The sequence below is a fragment of the Protopterus annectens genome, chromosome 9.part0, assembly GCF_019279795.1.
Source record: "Protopterus annectens isolate FY-2018-M chromosome 9.part0, PAN1.0, whole genome shotgun sequence".
NCBI lineage: Eukaryota > Metazoa > Chordata > Ceratodontiformes > Protopteridae > Protopterus > Protopterus annectens.
The window spans coordinates 251,190,122-251,214,063 of NC_056743.1; the positions used below are offsets into that span (position 1 = coordinate 251,190,122).

Here is a 23,942-nt window from a genome sequence, read left to right on the forward strand (position 1 = left end):
AATCACCTAGCAACCAGGAATATTCTAATGACATCACCTACTGTTCGGCTGCTACTCCACAGTTTGTACTTTAGAATATCCCTCACAAACATTTGCAATTAAAAATTATCAAAACATTGATAGGTTTTGTGCAAACAGGGAGATACATTTTCACAATTAAACATGCTGGCATACAATATAATCTGAGAATATACACACACATCCTGCCAGACATGCTAACACAGATGAGACTGTGCTTTCATTTGCTTCACAGCCATCAGTTCAACTATCTTGGTCCTTGACTACATTTTAATTCTGTGGTGATATGCTGTCTATTCAGTGTGATAGAGAGGTTGTCTACCAAAAGTGATAACTTTTTAGCATTTGTTTTTCTTATTTTAGTCCACTGACAGTGTAGTAGGAGTTCATTATCGAGGATTTGGCTGTCAAAGGATGACTTAACAGTCCCCAGTTTGCAGTTGTTGGCAGACTTCATTAACCAGAGGTCTTGGCTCTCTCTAAATGACAAAAAGGAGAGGTCCCATCAATGAGCCATGAGGGACACTGCTGGTCACTTTCATTTTTCTGATGTGGCACCTGCAACTTGAGTTATGTTGGTTCTGCCTTCCAGCCAGTTGCTGTCCATTACTACATATGGGTTGAATATTTTTTATTATTTTATAATCCTTTCATTTTTGTTTGATGCTGGGATGGGGAATAGAGTTCAAGGCCTAGGTCAGGTTAAGATAGTTCACATGCATGGTCACCATCTACAGCCTCAGCAATCTTGTTAAAGTTTGCCAGATGAAGTAGGATCTATACTTCGCAAAGATAAATTGTTGGTGGTCAAGTCTAATAAGATTTTTGATATTGCAATTTATGAGGTTAGCTTAAATATGCCTAATGGCTTTTCAGATGACGCTTGAAGGCTGATTGATAGGTTTGTCATTGCCCAGGTTGGTTGTAAGGCCAACCAGAGGGTTCGGCATCACCACTGCTATATGCCTTTTATCAGGGACGAAACCAGTAATTAAACTTCATTAAGAGTGTGTTTGCAACGGAATGTTTAATTCCATCAATTAAGCAGCCATGTATGTTATCTCCTATGAAGGAAGAATTTTTGGTCTTGGTTAACATTTTTAGCAAACTATATTAAGAAGTAATGGAGGAGGAAGGGATACTGATATTTCAGGGGCTGTGAGTAGAAGCTTTGGGGTGAACTTTGTCCTAAATTTGTTTCCTGGTTTAAGTTCAGAGCAATGTGTAGGGTGCTGTTTCTATAGTTTCAGTGTTGTCCTTTATCGTGTGATTCAACAAATGGGTCTTGGATCAGACTCTGATCTGGTCTTGGCACTTTCACATACTTGAATCCAGGGCTCTGACTCCTCCCCTACCTGTAAAAACCCTTTCTGCTTCTCCTTAAATTCCACCAATCTCATTTGCTGTCTGCATCAAACAGTTGAGTCAAGGAGCCTCTGATCTCCACTTTGTGTTGACAATAAGTCAGCAAAATTGCTTCCTTTTACTCTTTGAATTTAGCATAACATGTTAAGTTGTCTATCTCGCCTTCATTCTTGCTGGATGGGTTCGGAGCCGACCTCGGCTCCGACTCGGCCACTCTAAAAGCTCGAGAGTTGGTTCCACCGGCTCGAGGCTCCCCTTATATCCCACAATGCTAGGCGAGAGTTACCTCAGATCTCGTTTGCCGCTACAGCTTCGAGGTTGGTTGCTTCTACCGGTTCCTGGTGAGTGTTAGCTTTTTCTTCTAAAAGTTACTCTTTTTACCCCTTTTTAAGTTAAATTCTTCTTAGATTAGTGTAGATTATAGAACTTTATCCCCGACCCTATATTTTTCCCGTTTCTTTCTAAAAGAACCTTTGGTTCTTGCCTTGGGCCTTCTCTTCCCTAAGGGAGTGTTTGTGTAGTTTACTATAATTTTGTACTTAAATTCTAGTATTATTACAAAAATTATTATATTTTCTGACAGGGTATAACTGGGTGTTTGAGTGTGTGTTTGGTACACCTGTCAGTTAGGCTATGTCTAAAGAAGCAAAGGTCTCCGGATTCAAGAAGTGTGATGCGTGCTGTCAGAAAATGTCTCTGACAGACGCTCACACTTCTTGTGTCTATTGTCTGGGGCCTTTGCACCTGCAGGACTCCTGTGCTGTTTGCCATGGCTTCAGCCCCAGGGTCCTGCAGGAAAGAAAAAACAAGCTAATTCTGAGAGGCTTGTTGAAGCCAGAGGATTCCCTGTCTGTCTCAACAGGGAAGCCCTCTAAGGCATCGAGGTCTTCGGCTCCGGCTTCTGAGCCGAGACCTCAGGTTGTTCAACCTTTGCCTTTATCGGCTCCGGCTGGAGCCGATAAGACTCAGTCCACAGTTTCTGTGGCTTCCTTCGCTCCGGCGGAGCCGAGGTTATCGAGTACCGTGTCGGCTCCGACAAGATCTTCGGAGCCGACAACCAGAAAGAGGTCTAGGTCACCTTCTCTTGGCTCCGTTCATTCGCTCCAGGATCTCCCTGCTGTCTGAACGGAGCCAAAGGTCTCATTCCTCTAGGTCATCGAGGCTCTCCGATCATGACCTTCAGAGGGTGGTGAGTCGACTACTTAAGTCCGAGGCACTAGCCCAGATGCTTCAGAGCCCGACTCATCAGTCGGTGCCGCCCCGTCCATCAACTCTTTCCTCCTTCGACTCTTTTGAGTTCGGAGCCGGGTCGTCGGAACCGAGACTGTGGTCACCGAGCCGAGACAATTGTCTTCGGCTCCGCTTTCCTTGGAGGAATCTCGGCCGGACTTCCTCGTCGGCTCCGAGGGGTGAGTGGCATCGACCCTTGTCCGACCCCTCTCCCTCTCGGTGCTTCGGCGCTGGTGAGTTCGGCTCCGACATCGGCCTCGAGCCATCACTGTCAGTGCCGAGGGGTCCTTAGCTCCTCGGAGCGGGACCTCTGGCTCTGCCTGACAGGGGTGCATTCGAGGTCATGCGGAGTGTGTTAGAGCCTGGCTCTACTCCACAGTCGGCTCAGTCAGCCCCTCCTCTATGCTGCCTCAGGGTAAGTCGACTCACTCCCTCATCCCGGACCGCAGAGAGCCAGCTCCTCAGGAGCCCCTTTGGGATTTCATCCTCTTCCGAGGCCTCTCCTGATTTGGCAGAAGAGCCTCCTCGGAAGAGGAAGTCCAAGAGGAACCACATTGACTCACCTGAGTCTATCACGCCGCACCCAGATCTGGCTGATCCTGACGGTTCCCCCTGTTCCCCTTCTGAAGATGTCTCATTTGCAGACATTCTGGAGATCCTGAAACAGAGGGGAAATTGGCCAGCCCTCAACCCTTCGGAGGACGAATCTGTGTATCTTGAGGTGTTTGGCTCGTCCTTCCACCTCCTGGGTGTCCCCTTGACCCCCTCATGCAGGTGGTTGCTAAGAAGGCATGGACGGCTCCTGATTCAGTGGACCCCACTCCCAGGAGACCCTCCAAATTCATCACAGCTCCATCAGACAAGCAGTTTTTATCAAAAGGAGTTTCTGTGGATGCTATGGTGGTAGCTGCTGCCACAAAGAAGGAACTGGCTGATCCTTCAGTGCCTGTCCATCCACCTAACAAGGAATCTAGGTCCATGGATAGGTACGGGAAGCGGATGTTCTCCTCAGCGACATTTACCATGCGTTCGCTGAATTACCTGTGCCATTTCACTTGTCTTCAAAGGGACTTGATCAAGGAAGCGAGTGAAATGTTGAAGGACCCTACAGCTGCGGGTTTCCAAGAGAAAATGAACACGCAGCTGGCTACCCTTAATTCCATATCCAACTCCTCCATGCGCCTCCTCTCTTATGCGGCCGATGGAGCGAGCAGAGCCGCAGGGACAGGGGTAGCCTTACGTAGGCACGCCTGGATGCGGCTATGCAACTTTGCGGAACCTTTCAAGACGTCTTTCACGAACTCCCCTTTTGATGGATCATCTCTCTTTGGTCCTCAAGTGAAAGAAACCCTGACTAGGTGCGAGACTGATGGCAAGACCCTTTCTGCCGTCGGAGTCCGATGTTCTTCGTCTTCCCTTGCTGCAGTCCTGACAATTGGGTATAGTCCGCGTCCCAGTCGGCCCGAATACCAGAGTATAAGGCTGACGTCGGTCATGGCGCCTTAGACTGACGTCAGTACGTCAGGGTACTAATGCGCATGACCGACGTCATTTCCTCAGTCTTTTTTGCCGCATGGTCCGATGCAGAAGCAATTTTGCGAGTGCAGGTTGGCGTTCTGAGATTTTCCGAAACCGGAGTTTCAGACCGAATACAGAGTTGGCTAAGTAACCCCGTTGGGGAACATTTTGGTTTTTTTTCTTGCCTCAGTATTTAACCGGATGTCAGAAAAAGTGAATAACTGTATTTCTTGTGGGAAGCAGATACCGCATAGGGATTATCATACATTGTGTATACCTTGTTTAGGGCCTGAGCACGACGTTGTTGGTTGCCGCTCTTGTGCTAGATTTAACAAGCGCACTATTAAGAGAAGGCTTGATTGTGCTAGGTTAGTGTTTGGGAAGCGTTGCAATTATACTATGCCGTCGGATGCTCCGACGCCTGCTTCATCTAAGAAGCGCAAGGACAAAACAGTGAAGTCTAGGGGTGAGGAACCGGCAGTCCCGGACGTCGGTCCTTTAGAAGGCTCAGGGGAGCCAGAGGATGTTCTTCGTCTTCCCTTGCTGCAGTCCTGACAATTGGGTATAGTCCGCGTCCCAGTCGGCCCGAATACCAGAGTATAAGGCTGACGTCGGTCATGGCGCCTTAGACTGACGTCAGTACGTCAGGGTACTAATGCGCATGACCGACGCCATTTCCTCAGTCTTTTTTGCCGCATGGTCCGATGCAGAAGCAATTTTGCGAGTGCAGGTTGGCGTTCTGAGATTTTCCGAAACCGGAGTTTCAGACCGAATACAGAGTTGGCTAAGTAACCCGTAGAACATTTTGGTTTTTTTCTTGCCTCAGTATTTAACGGATGTCAGAAAAGTGAATAACTGTATTTCTTGTGGGAAGCAGATACCGCATAGGGATTATCATACATTGTGTATACCTTGTTTAGGGCCTGAGCACGACGTTGTTGGTTGCCGCTCTTGTGCTAGATTTAACAAGCGCACTATTAAGAGAAGGCTTGATTGTGCTAGGTTAGTGTTTGGGAAGCGTTGCAATTATACTATGCCGTCGGATGCTCCGCCTGCTTCATCTAAGAAGCGCAAGGACAAAACAGTGAAGTCTAGGGGTGAGGAACCGGCAGTCCCGGACGTCGGTCCTTTAGAAGGCTCAGGGGAGCCAGAGGTTTTGCCAGGAGTCTCTGTGGAGTCTCAGGCAGATACTTTACTGTTACAGGATGTGCCCTCTCAGGAGGTAGGCCAGGCTGAGGGGGCTTCTCAGGTAACTGTTCTTCCCTCTCTTCCCAAGGTAGTTAGGGCCTCTCCTTCTGTTGCCAAAGCTTCTTTTAGAGGAAGGCCAAGTTCAGCTTCTGTAGGGGCTTCTCCTAGCATTTCGGCTCTGTGCCTAAGAAACATATGCTTAAAATGGCAGAAGATTTGATTACTCTGATTAGAGGTTCTATGCCCCACCTGATAAGAGGCCTAGGGTGGAACAGGAGTTTGATAGTTTTGAACAGTGTTCACAGGCTTCAGAGTCTTCTGTGGAAGACTTGCAAGAGTTTCCTACTTATTCTGATTCTGATGTGGATGATTCCACTCCTTCAGCTTCTCCTCCTGAGGATTTTTCATTTTCAGAGACTCTTCACTCCATGAGGGAGCACTTTAAATGGGAAGGCCAAGATTACTCTGACTCCAGAAAAGGCTTAGGGAATTCTTGTTTTGCCCCAGCATAGGCCATTAGCTATTCCTCCTGTGTTGAATGTGGTGGAGGATGTTTTGCAGAGGCTTCTCTGAACCCTGATTCCTTGCCTCCTGCTCCTGTTAAGCCTGATAGGTATTATAGGGTGCCCAAGCTCATAAGTATTTGTTTAAGAGTCCCAGGGCGGACCCAGAAACTGTTTCTCAGGGGCCTAAAGGTGTTAAAGCTTCTGTGGTTAAAAATCCTGTACCCTCTGATAAAGAGGCAAGGGCTTTGGATAGGTGGGGTAAGAAAGTATATACTTCTTCCACTCTAGCCATGAGGGCGTTGAATTGTCAGTTTCATATGCTGAAATATCAGAATTATCTCCTTTCACAATTGAAATCTAAGGTGGATGCTTTGGCGGAAGGTATTGAGTGTAAAGAATTGCTGGATTTGGTTCATGTGTCTGAACAAGTGGGTAAGCATTCTTTGCAGTGTGGTTTTGATGCTGTTCAGGCCTCCTCGAGGGTGGCTGCTACTAGTTCTGTTCTTCGCAGGCATGCATGGTTGAAGGATCAGAATTTAGCTGAGCATGTTAAGACCAGGATTTTGGATGCTCCTTTACAGTCTGATGTGTTGTTTGGACCGCCTGTGGAAGCAGTTTTAAAGAAAATGGAGGACAAAGCTAAGTCTATGCAGACTGTTAAAGATTTTGCAGGTGCAGCCTCCAAGTTTAGTAGAAATTGGCCTGCTAAGGGGTGGACATATCCTGCTTATGGTTCCCAGTCTAGGGGTAGGTCTAGACGTGGTAGGGGCAGGGCTCAAGGTTCTTTAGGCCTAGATCAGACAGTTCACCTGCTCAGACTTCTGGTGAGGGCAGGGGTCAGTCCTTTCGTAAGCAGAACCAATGACCTGCCTTTTCAGCTGCCAGTGGACTCGCCTGGCAGCTCCTTTGGGAGGAAGATTGTCTCTTTTCAAAGAAAATTGGGATTTAATCACTCAAGACAGATGGGTGCTGGATATCATTCATCACGGGTACAGATTTTATTTCCACACAATGCCCCTTTCAAAGGCATGCCAGATGTTCCTCCTCCACAAAGAAAAGAGGCTCACAAGCAAGTTTCTCAGTTACTCCAGATAGGGGCTATTCAGCCAGTCCCTGTATCAGAAAGGGGCTTGGATTTTATTCTCGCCTGTTCCTAGTACCAAAGAAGGGGAACACGTGGAGACCAATTTTGGATTTATCTATCCTCAACACTTATCTGGACATTCCCAAGTTCAAGATGTTGACGTTACAGCAACTGTTACCTCTGCTGGGCAAGGATCACTGGATGGTAACTTTGGATCTCAAGGAAGCTTACCTTCATGTGCCCATAAGGCTAAGTTGCAGAAAGTATCTGCGGTTTCAACTGGAGATTTTCATTATCAGTTCTCTGCATTGCCCTTTGGCTTATCTACTGCCCAGAGTATTCACAAAGGTTCTGGCTCCAGTGATAGCTTACTTCAGGCTTCAAGGCATTCAAATTTATCCTTACTTGGACGACTGCCTGATTCTGGCTCAAGAAAAGGAACACCTTCTACAGCATCTGGAATATGTCATAGCAGTGCTAAGATGCCTAGGGTATTCTGTGAACGAAATAAAGTCCAGTCTAGTACCCTCTCAAGACATGTGCTTTCTGGGTGTGAGACTGAATACAGCAGCCCAGATGGCCTTTTTAACCCCGGACAAACAAAAGAGTCTGTCACTTTACTTCCATCAACTATCTCATCAGTCCGTGCTGACTGCAAGGACAGTCCTTCAAGCATTAGGGTTCATGGCATCTTGTATTCTGGTGCTTCCCAATGCCAAACTGCATATGAGGAAGCTGCAATGGTATCTCAAAATGTATGGACACAGCACTGCCAAGATTTGGACACTGTCATTCAAATAATACCTTGCCTTCAAAAGGAATTCTTGTGGTGGGCTCAGGAATGTCACCTAAACAAGGGACTCTCTGTGACCCGGCCAGAGGCGAGTCAGATTTTAACGACAGATGCCTCGGACACTGCTTGGGGAGCTCATCTAGATGGAAAGTGGATACAAGACAAGTGGCCTGCCAGACTACAGCATCTACATATCAACATGAAGGAGATGTTAGCAGTCCAGTTTGCATTGGTGGCGTTCAAGGAGTTACTTCTTCCAGGGCAGGTGTTGATTCTGACAGACAACACAACTGTCATGTGGTACATCAACAAGCAAGGGGGAACACATTCTTATCCTCTATGCAGGCAAGCAATGATTTTATGGGAGACCGCGTTAAGCCTGCAACTGACTCTTCAGGCAAGGTTTCTGCCAGGAGCACAGAACTCCCTAGCAGATGTATTAAGCAGACAAATCATGGATCCCCACGAGTGGAAACTGGATCTTCATGTATTTCAGAAATTGACAGTGTCATGGGGAACTCCAGACATAGATCTGTTCGCTTCTCCACTAAACCACCAGCTGCCAAAGTATTGCACAAAGGGGTTTCATCACACAGCTTGGAAAGTGGATGCTCTGTCTTTCAGTTGGAAAAACCTTCATGTCTATGCCTTTCCACCTCTACCTCTTCTTCCAAAGGTATTACTAAAGGTCAGACAGGACAGGCCAAGGATGATTTTGATAGCTCCAGATTGGCCTCGGCAACACTGGTACCCACTTCTAAGGAGTCTTGTAAAGAAGCCTCCATGGCCTTTACCTCTGATTCCTCATCTGTTATCTCAGAAGGACGGTCATCTGCTCAATGTCAAGCTTCAATCTCTTCATCTCACAGCTTGGCATATTCTGTGTTGAAGCATGGTAGGTCTCAGCTTCCTCAACAAGTTTTAAATGTGATTATGGAAGCTAGAAGGCCTAGTACTAGGAGAGTGTACGAGAAAAATGGAAGAGATTTTTATTTTGGAGTACAGCAAAGAATTTGGAGATTTCAGAGCCTAATTTGAGTGTGGCTCTTCAATATCTTACTGAATTATTGGACAAAGGTTTGTCCTTCTCTTCCATAAAGATTCATGCTGCAGCAATTTCAGCTCACTATGATTGTGACCCACCTTTGTTTTCGCATCCTTTGTTCAAGCAGTTTCTTAGAGGGCAAAGAATATAAGACCCCCACGAGAGCTCCTACTCCTGCTTGGGATCTCAATTTTGTGTTGGAAAAACTTACTCTACAACCTTTTGAGCCTGCAGCTACTGCTGAATTGAAATATTTGTCATGGAAGACTGCTTTTCTGTTGGCTATTACTTCTGCAAGAAGGGTGTCTGAGTTGCAGGCCCTTATGGCAGTAGAGCCCTTTTGATTTTCCATAAGGACAGGGTATCATTACGCACTAATCCTTCCTTTATGCCTAAGGTGGTTTCTAGTGTGGCTTTAAACCAAACTATTCATTTGCCTACGTTTTTGCAGATCCTCAAAATAAAGGGGAAAAGATTTTGCACACTTTAGATGTACACAGGCAATTGCGTTATTATTTGAGCAGGACTAAAGATTTTAGGCAGTCTCAGCAGTTACTTGTTTCTTTTGCTTTGAGTTCACAGGGCAAGCCTGTGTCAAAACAAACTATTTCTAGGTGGATTGGCTTTTGCATTGCATTTTGTTATTCCCATCATGGCAAAGATGTTCCAGCTGGGATTAGGCCTCATTCCACTAGGGCTACTGCCACTTCAACAGCATTTCTAAGGGGGGTGGCAACTAAGGATATTCTGGAAGCAGCTACTTGGAGTTCAGTGCATACTTTCTCTAGGCATTATCACCTGCCTATATACTCTAAGACTAGAGCTGGGTTTGCCACAGCTGTTTTACAAGGCATGTTGTCAGCTCCTGCTACTTTATAATTTGCCAGCCTCCCTTACCTCTGCTTTGGGATTCTACCCAATTGTCAGGACTGCAGCAAGGGAAGACGAAGAACATAGTACAGTTTTGTACCTACCATAAATGTAGATGTTCGAGGATTCCCTTGCTGCAGTCCAATTTACCCTCCCTCCTTCCCCTCTGTGTTTCAGGGTGGTTGTGTAGGTGAGTTTACATGCTTATATTTTTCGTATATATTACTGTATATATTGTACATGTTTTTTGGTGCAGGTTGTTTTTGGGACTTGTCTTTTTGGGTCTCCTGACATCTGGGGCAAGAAAAGACTGAGGAAATGACGCCGGTCATGCGCATTAGTACCCTGACGTACTGACGCCAGTCTAAGGCGCCATGACCGACGCCAGCCTTATACTCTGGTATTCGGGCCGACTGGGACGCGGACTATACCCAATTGTCAGGACTGCAGCAAGGGAATCCTCGAACATCTACATTTATGGTAGGTACAAAACTGTACTTTTCGACTCCTTCTAGGCCTTACCCCAAAGGCCAGAAGGGTGGGAAGATGTGGTTCCGTAAACAATCTCAAGGGACTTCGCCTGACGCACAGAGTCGTTTTCCTACCAAAGGCAGAGGTGGGAATAACAATGGTAGACGCCGCCCTAGGGGCAGGGGGTCCAAGCAGAACCAGGGCAATCGGGAAGCCTTTCCTGACAAGCCCTTTCAGCATCCCTGAGGTGTTGCCCGACTGCCCATCTTCGGAGGCAGTCGGGGAAGATTGTCACTGTACCCAGAAGCCTGGCTATCCCTGACTCAAGACAAATGGGTACAGTCCATCATTTCGAAGGCTATTCTATCCCCTTTCTTCGCTTTTCCAAATCAGTCAAAAATCCCTTCCAGATGTTCCACCGCTCAAAGGGATATAGCAGCTTTGGAAATTTCAAAACTGCTTGCAAAAGAGCAATTCAGTCAGTGCCAGCAGACCAACAAGGATCCGGAATCTACTCAAGGTTCTTTTTAGTTCCAAAGAAAACAGGGGACTGGAGACCGATTTTGGATCTCAGTGTCTTGAACAAATCAGTCAAGAAAACAAGATTTCGATGGTCACGCTGCAATCCATTCTTCCCCTTTTGGGCAAAGGAAACTGGATGTGCTCCATAGACCTTCGGGATGCGTACTATCACATAAAAATGAACAGACGCCCCAGAAGATTCCTCCCCTTCAGGCTGGGAACCAGTCATTTTCAGTTCAGGGCCCTGCCCTTTGGTCTCACCACTGCCCCCCGGGTGTTTACCAAATGCATGGCAGTGGTAGCTTCTCACCTGAGACGACAAGGATTCCAGGTGTTTCCATATTTGGACGACTGGCTTCTCACAGCTCCCACCAAGCATCTCCTTTTGATGGCCAGAGATTATACTTTTCGCGTTTGTCAAAAACTGGGTATTTCAATAAATTGCGAAAAGTCTGTTTTGTCGCCTTGTCGTACTATTACCTACATAGGCGCAAATTTAGATACTATAAATATGTCTGCAACGCTAACGAACCAAAGGATATCAGACATTCACAAATTGGTGTCACTTCTTCTCAACAACAACAGAGCCAAAGCCAGGTTAGTTCTAAAGGTGTTGGGAATCATGGCAGCGGCCATACCTCTCCTCCCATTGGCCAGATACCACATGCGGATCCTTCAGTGGATGCTTTTTTCTCAATGGTCATACCAGGAACTTCCAATGTCTCACACCATTATGATCACGCAAGCATGCAAAAAGCATCTCATGTGGTGGATGTCTTCCCCACCTCCTGTCGGGAAGACCATTTGTTCCACCTCCTCCGGTTGCTACTCTGACAACGGATGCCTCCCTGATCGGGTGGGGGGGCATTATCAGGGCAGGACAGTCCAGGGCACATGGCAACCAAACGAATGCCACTTGCACATAAATGTTCTGGAGATGAGAGCAGTGCTTTTAGCGTTGCAAGCCCTTCAAGACTCTCTTCCCTTAGGAACGATTGCAATCCAGACAGACAACATGTCTGTAGTGTGGTACATCAACAAACAAGGCGGAACCAGATCATACCCCTGTGTCGAGAAGCACTCAGACTGTGGCAATGGGCGATTTCTTCTCAGCATTTTCTGATAGCAACGCACATCCCCGGAAGTCCAATCACATTGCGGACAAGTTGAGCAGAGCTATACTCATGCCTCACGAGTGGTCTCTGAAAGACTCTGTAGTGAGAGAGATATTTCTCAAGTGGGGTCAGCCTTGCTGCGATCTTTTTGCTACTCCCCAAAACAGCAAGTGCAGAGAATACTTCACTCTATTCCCTTTACCAGGCCAACCCAACAGGGACGCTCTAGTCCAAGTTTGGCCCCGGGACTTCTGTATGCATTTCCTCCTTTCCCTCTGATCTCTCAAGTAATACAGAAAGCTATCGCTCAGAAGGCCTCATTGATCCTCATTGCTCCTTACTGGCCTCGACAAGTGTGGTTCCCCTTTCTACATCCTTTCTCTTGAGCGACGTGGAGTCTGGACCTAGTTCCAGATCTTTTGATCCACCAATCGGGTCAGTTTCATCGCTCCCTCCCCTCTCTGAACCTCACTGCTTGGTTCCTCCAGTTCCAACCGTAGCCAGGCTTCCTCATTTATCTCACTCGGTTAGAGATATATTGATAGCTTCCCATAAATCTTCCACCTGAAAGATTTATTTGAGTAAGTGGAAACGCTTCTCATATTGGGCACAAGGAAAGGACATAGATCCTTTCACCGCTTCCATCCAACTAGTCCTTGATTTTCTTGCTGAACTCTTCCATGCAGGTTCATCTCCATCTACTCTTAAGGTTCAATTGGCAGCTATTTCTAATTTTCATGTGGGCATTTCTGAATCTGCCCTAATGTCCCACAAACTTTGCAAAGCCTTTTTGAAAGGAGTTTTTCTTCTCAGACCTCCTATAAGAAATCCTCCTTCTCCTTGGGACCTAAATTTAGTTCTTGCTTCCTTGATCCTTTCCCCTTTCGAACCTGCAGCTTCATGTTCCTTGAAATTATTATCATGGAAAACTCTCTTTCTGGTGGCTATCACATCAGCTAGAAGAATTTCAGAACTTCAAGCACTCAGTTGTCGTTCTCCTTATCTTTTGTTCCATAAGGACAGAGTTTCCTTACGAACTAACCCGTCCTTTTTGCCTAAGGTGGTTTCAACATCAAATCTAAACCAAAGCATTGACCTCCCTGTCTTTTTCCCAGAGTATTCAAATAGGTCTGAACAAAAATTACACTGCCTGGATGTTCATCGTCAATTAAGGTACTACTTGGACAGGACGAAACAATTCAGGAAATCTGATCAGCTGTTTGTCTCCTATGCGGAAAGCAGAAAGGGACTTCCAGTTTCAAAGGTATCATTATCCAGATGGCTAACATCTCTGATTACCCTTGTTTATGAGATTAGACACCAAAAACTGCCTAATAAACCTAAAGCCCATTGCACCAGAGCTTTGGCTACTTCTCTAGCCTTCCAAGACAGACTGCCTATTGACACCATTTGTGCAGCGGCTACTTGGGCTACTCCTCACACTTTTATTTCCCATTATAAGTTGGATTTAGCTTCTAGGCATAGAGCTAATTTTGGTTCCACTGTTCTCAGGAGTCTGTTCCGTTAGGCCACCCGGGACAAGGTGCTAGGGACGCGGTCCCATCCAGCAAGAATGAAGGCGAGATAGACAACTTAACATATAGAAGTTATGTTCTTACCATAACGTTCCATGTTAGTTGTCTTCTCGCGTCCCACCCTCCTTCCCCCTGGCCTGGACAGACCTAGAGGAGTTGTGATCGTGACCTCTCTTTCTACCACCTCTTTCTTAGTCATATGCTATTATGCATATTTCTTGTTTCAGGATGTAGGTCACCCTTCTTTCTTCCTGTTGTTAGAGGTGGATTCTGTTTTACAGTTATACTGTTTCTGTTATAAGCTGGGATTAGCTTACAAACGAGATCTGAGGTAACTCTCGCCTAGCATTGTGGGATATAAGGGGAGCCTCGAGCCGGTGGAACCAACTCTCGAGCTTTTAGAGTGGCCGAGTCGGAGCCGAGGTCGGCTCCGAACCCATCCAGCAAGAAGAAGGCGAGAAGAAGACAACTAACATGGAACGTTATGGTAAGAACATAACTTCTATTTTCTGTACATTTCCCTATCCTAGTTAGGTTCTAAACTGTAATCCTTTTTTATAGTTGTATTTGTACTTCAGTAGATAGACTCTATTGGGTTCAATCCTTGTAGTTTTATGTTTGGTAAAAAAAAAAAAAAAAAAAGCATACACACACCCATATGTTTTCCTGGGGGTTGGCCCATTTGGACACACCCATATGTTTGTCTGGGGGGTGGCCCACTTGAACACTAATTATGAGGCACATGCCTTTTTTGGACATAAGGGGCTTACTAAGCTGCAAGGACAACTGATTTTGAAGTTTGCTACCTTCTCAGCAAGGATTGGTTTTTCGATTTGATTATCTCTCAAGTGGTTGAAAAATCAGTTGAAGGACAAGGACAACGAGTAGCAAAAATCTCAGGGTAGCAAGACTCCTGGGAAGAGTCAGAAATCTCATAAGTGGTCACTGACCTGACAGTGTTGAAGCCATAGGATCCTAAGACAGGTCTGATCTGATCCTTCACCTACTCTGCTGTTGTTCCCAGACCTGATTAGCCCACAGCTACATTCTCCAATCTTGCAGAAAAAAAGATTGAGGGCTTCCTCAGTAGAGTCCTTCAGCGAGATCTACCCATTCTTTGAGGAGCCTTACTGTAGTCTGTCACTAGGATGATGCAGAGATTTCTTCAACAGCCGATTCAATTGGTTCATCCTAGTGTTATCTCTGCAGATCGACCCGAGAAAGTTCTATGACTTCTTTCAGGAACTCTGTTTTTGATCAAACCCTCTGATCCGCAGTCCCTGGATCCAATGATATCTGGATCAGATATCTGTATTATCTACGTTGGTGCCAGTAGATCTTCCTCTGATTACCCCACTCTTTTTTGGCTCTGACCTTTGTGGATTATGAAGGGAATCTGAGATGAAGCATTGGAGCTGCAGTGGCGTACAGATAGATTTCAAAACTTTTGGCTCTGTCCCTACCTCTTTGGGCAGTGGTGCTAGATAGCTCGGCTGTCATGTCTGCTTCAGATCTTGGACATAGTCGGTGTCAGAGGAGTTCTCTTGGCCCCTGCTCCTCAAGAATCCTCCTTGATTCCGATTTCTGGCTTGGCATTCAGGCTTTAAAGAGCTGCCTTGCTACCAGACAAGGGGTTCCTCCTCCATGCTTGGAGCTGTCTGAGCCTCATTCTTTTTCTGTGTCTACCTCCACAGTCAGCTTCCAAAGGTTTCGAGAATGTGCTTGCTCTGAGCTCCCAGTTTGATTTGGGATCAGTTGTCTGAGACACTCCAATCTCTGATCGTATGAAGCAGACTTGTGAGAGAGAAAGTAATGGTTCATCTCCAGAATCTGTCATGGAAGACAGATTTGGAAGAAGGGATTTTTTCCTGAGGTCCCCTTTGTAGAAGTCACCATTGGCAAAATCCTGGATTTGATGAAGTCTCTCAAAAATCTAACACTAGGAAGGTTTAAGTAAATCATTCTGGGCTTTAGAAAAAAGCTTGCATTCTTGCTCTACCCCTTTCCCTTTATTTTGGATTTTTTGTCAGAATTGTTTCATAAAGGTTCTAGTCTCAGTACAGTTAGCAACAATGCCAACGTTTAACACTGACCATAATCAGATACCCCTATCCCGTCTGAAGGTTTTTGAAGATTTCCTCAAGGGAACTTTTCTTCTTAGACTTCTGATCAGAGATCTAGTTCCACTTTGGGACATTACAGTAATGTTGCAGGCTCTTGTACGATTCTCTTTTGTGCCAGCCACCTCAGCAGACCGTAAAATACTGCCAGTACGAAGACTATTTTCCGTGTTACTTCAGCCAAGAGAATCTCGGAATTAGAAACTCATTCTCGCAAACCTTATTTGATATTGTATAAGGATAGTCTCTTTAAACAGAATCTTTCTTTAACAATAAATGAAAGATTCTGTTTCAAGTGGCATCCAAATCTGACCTCAATTGATGCATACATCTTCCAGTTTTCCCAAAGTTCCCTAACAAAGGAGAATATAGACTTCATTTGCTTGACGTATATGGACCACTTACATTTTATCTCCACAGGACAAAAGTCTTCAGAAAATCAAATCAGTTGTTTATTGCCTTTTCCCAAAGTCAAATCGGGGTGCTCCAAAGTCACCCTTTCAAGATGGCTGTGTTAGCTGCATTTTATTTGTTCATAACAAACTGGGTTTACCATTCTCTAGTGGCTCATTCAACAAGATTGGTGACAGCTTCAATCTTTCAGTAAAATCTGCCAGTTGAGATTTGTGCAGCTTGAAACATGGGCACTCTTGTGTGGCTCATAAACTGGATGTACTATCCAGAACCGTACACCTCTTTTGACTCTACTGTGCTGAGGAATGTCCTTCCTTCATGCTAACCAGGAAATTGATAGCTAGGGAATCTGTCCCATCTGTTGAATCGGATGTAAACAGGACAATGTTGCATATGAAAGTTATGTTCTCACCATAACGATAGATCACTCTTGTCCTGTTTTCATATGGTTCAGCAGCCCTACCTCCTTCCAAGTTGTAAGTTGTTGTACCTCGCAGAGCGGGGAGTAAACTTCAGCTGGTTGTCTATTTTTCGTATATTGGATAAGGGTTGGGAGGGTGGCCTAATGGTTAAGGTGTTTGCCTTACAAACACAAGGTGCAGGGTTTGAATCTCACAAGGGATAATTGGCTAGGCTTAAAATGGCTCGCAAGAGCAGTTAGCCTAGTACTAACCTATGAACCTATGATACTTTTATGAAGACAGAGTTCAAGCATAGTTTTCAATACTGTATCACATGTATGTTGGGCAAACTTAATCTATGGTATTCAAGGAGAAGCAGAGAGGAATTACTGGCAGGGGAGAAATTGGAGCCCTGGTTCCACGCATTTGGAAGTGCTGAGAGTGGATCCGAGACCCATCTGCTAAACTAGATGAAAATAGGACAATGCAGATATGTAGTTATGATGAGTACATAACTTTTGTTTTTCTAATTCTCCTTTGGGTTCAGAAGCCAGGCTAAGTTCATGAGCTCCTTGTGTGGAAGGAACTAAGTGTTCATTTTTTTAATGCTTTTGATGTCTTCAAAGAGGGGTTTAGATGTACTAAATTAAGTTTTTCTTTTGATAGGGACTGCAATCTCTGTGCAATTTTTTCCAAATAGGCTGAAATTCCTTGGTGAAGCTTGCTGCTGTATTAAGGCCAAGGGAGGGTGTAGTAATAAGTGAAGTTTTATATTTCATCAGGGTAGGCTGTGGTTGCCATATTTTCGGTTTATTTTAGATGACTTTACCCTTCAATAAGGAAGTTTTTGGTTATGGGGAGATCATTTAGAGCACTGAGGAGTCTTGCAAGGTAATCTGGGGGCGGGTGGTTATGCAACAAACTATCAATGGATCCTTAATCCTTCGGTGAGTCCAGTTTGTGAACCGTAGAGAATCTACTCACTGGTAACGTTCCTTGATAAAACCAGGGAAGTCCATCACAGTTGCTGTAGGGTCTGAAGACATGAAAATTTGAAAACCGTTGTATAGAAAGGGAACCAGATTTCAGTAACAACATAGTCATGGATACTTTCCGCATGCAGAAGTACCTCAGAATCGTACAGTTTATTGGACTAACTTCTGCCACTGAGGAGTGTCACCTTTAATGTGATCCAGTTTTTAGGACTTGGATGTAAAAAATGTACTGTGGGCAACAAAAGCTTTGGAACGAGAGGTGCAGGCCATCCTTGGCGAAACAAGGTAGATTGTCAAGTATCTGCTGTCATGCTTGGCACATACTGGATCCCACTGTAACGCTGTCAGTATTCAACCAATTATTTAAGCCAATTCTCTTTTCTTTGTATTCAGGCATCATTTGAGAAGAGAAGTCTGTTAAGAAAATAAATCTATTGGATTTACTGGCTGAGTCGTTTTCTGGATTATTTTTTACTGTGTGGTGTTATATATCATTTGAGGATATCCCTTTCTTTTTTTTTTTTTAGGTGCTGGAATCCTATATCCACAGGCAGCAAAGGCACGTTGCGGACAGAAAAAAAGAAGTCCTTCAGGAAGGCTGATTGGTTATCCTTTTTTCTCATCTTCAAAGAAAACATTGTCAAGGCAGATATTTTCTGTATGGTGTTCTCATGCTCTCTTTCTGCAGTTGTCACCATAACATGACACCTCCATGCAGGGTTAGGGCCATTTTCCCAGACTATTGGATTCTTTGCTGGCTTTTTGGAAAGGGTCGACTCGAAGTATTCTAGAAGCAGTGACTTGGTGATAGTCTGTGCATATGTTCCTAAAGCATTACAGTCTGAATTCCTTTTTTCATGTCCAGAAGGCTATGCTAGGGCTGTTCTCTGTGGGCTTTGGGATTCTTAAATTCCTTCCACCTCACTAGATTATCCTAAACTTTGGTAACTACCCATACAGCTTACACTACTGCAACAGTGATCAAAAGTTTGAACGTAGTACAGTTGTGTAAGTAAATATAACATAATAGTAGATGTACTAATATATAACTGATGCAGTAGTTTTCCCCTTTCTCCATTCCTCATGTTCTGTTTTAGGTGTATTGCCATGATTTGGAAGTACATACTGCTTTGGATACATTTACATATGTATGTGTTTTGTTTTCTTTTGGTAACATTTAACTTTCAGTGCTTTATTTTCTTTTCTTGAGGCAAAAAAAGCTCTGAAGCCTTTGGCACCCTAACACTGTTTATCTGGCTCTCAGGCAAGAGGAAGGTGCCATGAAGCTTTGAAACCTAACACCAGAAAGGTCGTATATCGAGGTGGAAAAGGTTTTCCTTATGGTGTCAAAGTAGAGCACAGGACCCCCAGTGTGCAGGGTGCTCCCTGGTCCCTCGTTATTTCTGCAAATTGCTTAAGTCTGCCTTATCCTTCACTTCTGTCAAGTGCATCTTACTGATTTTTCTGCTGTCCTCCTTTTTCTAACTCTAATCAAGACAAGTCAAAGTCTTTCTCATGGCACTATTCCCCACTCTGGCATAATAGATAAATAGATAAACTCTCACAGCTAGGCACCAACCCATATGTTAACAGATGGGTAGCTACCTGGCTCACTGATTGATCCCACTCAGTCAAAATATGGGAAGCCACCTCTAGTAGTAGACCCATAACAAGTGGCATACCCCAAGGATCAGTCTTGAGGCCTTTGCTGTTTGAGGGATACTTTTCTGAGGTGCAAGCCTAAACCAGTGGTCTGTGGATGACAAGTTTGCAGATGACTGCAAGCTGGGCACTGACATAAATTCCCCTAATGATGTGAACATCCTCCAAGAGGTCCTTAAACAACTAATGACTCAGAAGCATGGCCTCAAACTGAATGCCAAGAAATGCGTCATTGTCCCCTTTGGGGAAAATGGTGTCCCCACTAAGTATCACATTAATAACAACATACTAAGCATGCAATCAATTGTGAGGGACTTGGGCACCCAGGTTGATAGCAACCTGACTTTTGACCACCACATTGGCTCCGTTGTACAGAAGGCTTTCTACTTGGCCCACCTCCATAAGTAAGGGTATTTCATCTAGGAACAAGGAGGTCATAACATCCCTTTACTCCTCCCTTATCAGACCCATTATCGAGTATAATGCCTCCTTCGGCATGTACCTTGCCAAGCACATGCAGCAGTTGGAGAGACTACAGAGGTTCCTGACCAGGAAAATCCAGGGTCTCCCAACACCTATCCTATACAGATAGGCTAAATGTCCTGTCCCTGTACTCAGTCTCGTACAGACTGCTTAGAGGTGACCTGTGTGTGGCATACAAGGCCATCTCAGACTCTACCTTGATGGAGTTGCTACATATCTGGAAGTCAAACTCCACTCCCACAACCCTCATGCAAGGTCTCAACCTCGTCTGTGACATTAATAGAACTTGTTGCCAGGATAGGTTTGTGTCCCAATGACTCCCCCCATCTGTTAAATAGATTTCCTCTCCATATCAAGCAGAGTACCTCACTAGCCCTCTTTAAGAAGAACCTGGACGACTGGATGGGAAACAGAAGCTATACCCCTGGGATCCCATCTGTGTCCCTGCTGGACAGGGCAAACAGGTGCCGACTTTGTGGGAACATGGGTGAAATTCTTGGCTAGGTGTATAAGGGCCTCTGGGCCAATAGCCTAGTGTCATCCTATGAACCTATGGGAGTTCTTCACATTTAAATTTCCAAGAAAATGAGTGTCCCCACCTTGGGATTTGAATAATGTATTAGAAAAGTTAATTACGGGCAGCCACGGTGGTGCAGCGGTTAGTGTTGCCACCTCACAGCAAGAGGTTCTCCGGTTCGATTCTCGGCTGGGGTGCCTTCTGTGCGGAATCTGCATGTCCTCCCTGTGGTCATGTGGATTTCCTCCAGGTGCTCCGGTTTCCTTCCACATCCCAAAGACATGCAGTAGGTGGATTGGACACTCTAAATTGGCCGTAGGTGGGAGTGTGTGCATGTGTGCCCCTTCTGTGGAAGGTTGGGCGCCGGGCTGGCAACTCGACACCGTAAAACTCCACTGCCAGTCATGAGTGGACAGATGATATGCTGTGATGACCCCTAACCGGGAAAAACCGAAAGAAGACGACTACTTTCTTTTTTCCTTAGTCTGTCAGTTAATCAGTTAGCATGTAGTTAGCCCAAGTTGGCTCTAACATGGTTTTGGGGTAGAGGTAATTTGGCAAGTAGCTGAACACCATGTCTGTAAAAGTTGCTCTTAACTTTCATCCTGTATACCTGTATTTACCATTTGCTTTCATTTATTGAACTGAACACCATCTTTTACTGTTTATTTGCTGTCCGTTGTATGTACCACTTCTGTTTTGTATTTAAATTTTGTGTGTGTCAGTGTTGCTTTTGTTTGATTTAGATGTGGGTTAGTAGTGGTATACTATGTCAGTTATATAATGACTGCCCATTAATATTCGAAAATGAGCACGCTGATTGGCCAGCCCAACCAACATGCCTATTGTAAATCCCAGAATATACCAACGGAAAAAGTTCTGGTCACCCGGACTTCTTTCCGGTCGTACATTCCATAACTTTTTGGTAAAAAAATAAATAAATAAATCTATAGTCAGGACGTACCAGAGAGGCAGCATGGAAGAAGTACAAAGAAAACTGGGTACGCTATTTAAAACTAAACACACGTACCTGGTTTTCTTTGCATTTCCTCCAATTCTCACTCTCTCCTACTCCTAAAGTAGCCAATTTTTTTTTTTTTTTTTAAATTAAAAACAAAACAAAAGTGGAGTAACGGAGACTTTCTTTTCTCCCTTGCTTCCTTTTTAAAGCACTGATGTACTGGTATGCATGGGAACGCAAGTCCCATATGCATGCACAGTACATCAAAACAGGAAGGACAGTACAGCGCTATTATATAAAGACATTATTTAAGAAAAGTAAGTGTTTTTTTCTTAATGTCATTTTATAATAGCAGTAACTGACTCCGTGGTTGTGGTGTATTGAAATTTATCTACGGTTGGCTTTATTTAATCACTTTGGCTTCACCCTCGTGGTTAAACCATGTCAACCGTGGGTAAGTCTTCAATATACCACACCATGTCGGTTATTGCTCAAGTACAGTTCATCCATCCATAACCCATTTTTTTCCCCATTTTTGCACATGGTGTCAAGTTCTCACATCAACAGTAACAATCATCTAGAGCTAAGATTTACACCGCCAGGTGGCTAACTCCTGCAGCAGTAGTTCTTTCAAACTACACACTCGCACGTACACTCACACCTATGGCAAATTTAGAATGTCTACTCCACCTACTGCATGTCTTGAAATGTGGGAGGAAATTGGTGCACCTGGAGGAAACACAAGCGAGCACAGGGAGGACATGCAGACCCTGCACAGAAGCCACCCCAGCAGAGAATCTTACCAGGGAGCCTCTTGCTGTGAGACAACAACACTGTCCGCTGCACCACTGTGCCTTTCTGTTGAGATTCTTTTAAGCATGCATTTGTCTTTGTCATTGTACAAGGAAAATACAGGCAGTACTAACTGCACGTACATTGTGATCTTTTTGTTGGTAAATCTTGCTGTGTAAATTGTCTATGCCTAGCCGTGCTTTCAGCCAGCTAACTTGAATAGAGGTTAATTTCTGATACCTGAAAGTGGCACAATTGGGATAATCTTTCTGATACGATTTTATTTTGCAGTGTTTAGAATCTTCCTTCCTCCTTACAAATGCAATGATAGTCTCCAAATTTCATGTTTCTTATTTTATGCAGAGCTATACTGCCTTTAATTATTGACTTTTGTTAGAATAGTTTTCATAGTTTCCATTGATGTTATTAAAACGGCACCCTTTGGGTTAAGCGGGCAGAAGTTTTTCCCTCTGTTTTCTGATTCAGACTGAGGAGAGCTTAGTTTCTGATTGTGCCTGTTATTCTAAGTGCCTTTGTTCTGATTAAGCACTTGAGCTCCAAACCTGTTACTTTACATTAGGAAGGTCAACACTCATGCAACCAAAACTAGTCCTATAGAGGTTGTCTGACACTTGCTCCACGCCTGTTGCAGAGGGTAAAGACCCTACATACAAAGCTGCTTACACTAAGGCAAGTGCAGTCAAAGAAGGGGTCCTCAGCCCTCATGTAAACAGTTAGAATACCACCCACAGCTACACATAGTAACATTATATTCAGTGCCTCCATTGTTGAGGCATTCCTTCTTTGACTATATAAAGTGAGACATAATCGAGCTCACTGATTATGTGCGTCAGGCAGGTACGAGCCTAGCACTGAGCAGCATATTACTTCTCCAAGGGTGATGCCACTTTATACCAACAAAAGATGATTGATTTTAACAGTTGGCTTAGCTTCTGGTGTCATTCCATGGAAGTGCAATATTTAATGGCCTGGGAGGACATGGTTGACAGAGGAGTCTGCCAGGGATGGATCTGCACTTATCCGTTCTAGGCTTTCGGATATTGACATATTTAACACCCCCATATTGCCTGTTTTAGGCAATGCCAAACTGATAACCTACCGACTTCACTGAACCTATGAAGGAATGTCTGAACCTATGAAGGAATGTCTGAAGGTGGTACTGCTCAATGCTAGAAGTCATGGCGAGAAACTCCATTCCCTGCAAGCCTTCCTCACTCTGGAGAGTGTAGACATCTGTGTAGTAATGGAGACATGGTTTACAGTTGCTAAGCGTACCCCAATAGTGGAAGGTTATAATGCCTTTCACACCTTTAGACCAGCTACTGCACAGGAGGGTGCTAAAGGTGGAGGAGTCTTAATCACGCATCTAGACTAGTTAGTGTGTGACCTACTGGAACTCATACATGTGCAACTATCCACAAACAAGGTGCTGTACCATATCCTTGCAACCTGTAGGTCCTCCTCCATGTCCTAGGAAACTCGTACCTATTTCACTGTATTAGTGTCCCTTACATTCAACTCAAAATAATATTCATGGGGGATCTCAACTACCCCTCTATAGATTGGGAGTCCTCCACCACTTCTAATGCAGAAACCCGGTGATTCGTAAACTTCATTACCAACATTCTGTAACAGTTGGTCCATTCTCCAAAACATCCTTGACCTTGTGTACTCAAACATGGGGGGGCGGGGGCAATGTTCCCTGCCCAGTGTAATATCAATGCTAGTCAGATCTGACACTGAGGTGGTATTACTTGAAATAATAACGAAATCGGGATCCAGCGAAACCAAAAACCTCTAGGAAGTATTCAAAGGCTAACACCTTAGCTAAATTCCAAGCACAGCCAAACCCAGTAAATGCCATGGCATACACCTGAGCTATTTACAAAATCTCTGTACAGCCATATTAATAGCTGTGTAGAGCGAGCTGTGCTCATTTGTATAAAGAATAAGACAAACTCAAAAGATAAGTCACCCTGGTGGAATCGCAGTATCAATTGGTTATACAACAAAAGAAAAATCTTGGCCAAGCGTAGGAGGAACAAAGCCATACATACCAAAATCCCCTTGACCAATCCAAATTGCTGATGAAGATGGTTGATATTTCATAGGCTAAATTTGAAGACAAAATAGCTTCTCTGGCAAAGGACAACTACAAAACTTTCTACAGTTTTATGTCCGGAACCTCTGAGAAAATGCACAGCAGTGCACAGAATTTGCTGTAAATAGTATCACCCACACCAAACTAGAGTCCATTGGCAACCTTTTTGACAGGTTCAGCTCAGATTTTTCCCTCCTGATATAAGGAAATGCCAC

At 44.6% G+C, this 23,942-nt stretch overlaps 1 protein-coding gene across 4 annotated transcripts in view; it reads left to right on the forward strand.

The window, feature by feature from the left end:
• Positions 1 to 23,942, forward strand: part of TRAF6 (TNF receptor associated factor 6) — a 482,448-nt gene that overhangs the window by 83,806 nt on the left and 374,700 nt on the right. Inside the window, exon 2 of one of the 4 annotated variants that reach the window (XM_044082831.1) lies at positions 17,718 to 17,795. The exons of the other annotated variants lie outside the window; for them this stretch is intronic. The gene's annotated coding sequence lies outside the window, so the exon portion shown is untranslated. The remainder of the gene's footprint in view (positions 1 to 17,717; positions 17,796 to 23,942) is intronic. 4 annotated transcript variants of the gene reach the window in all.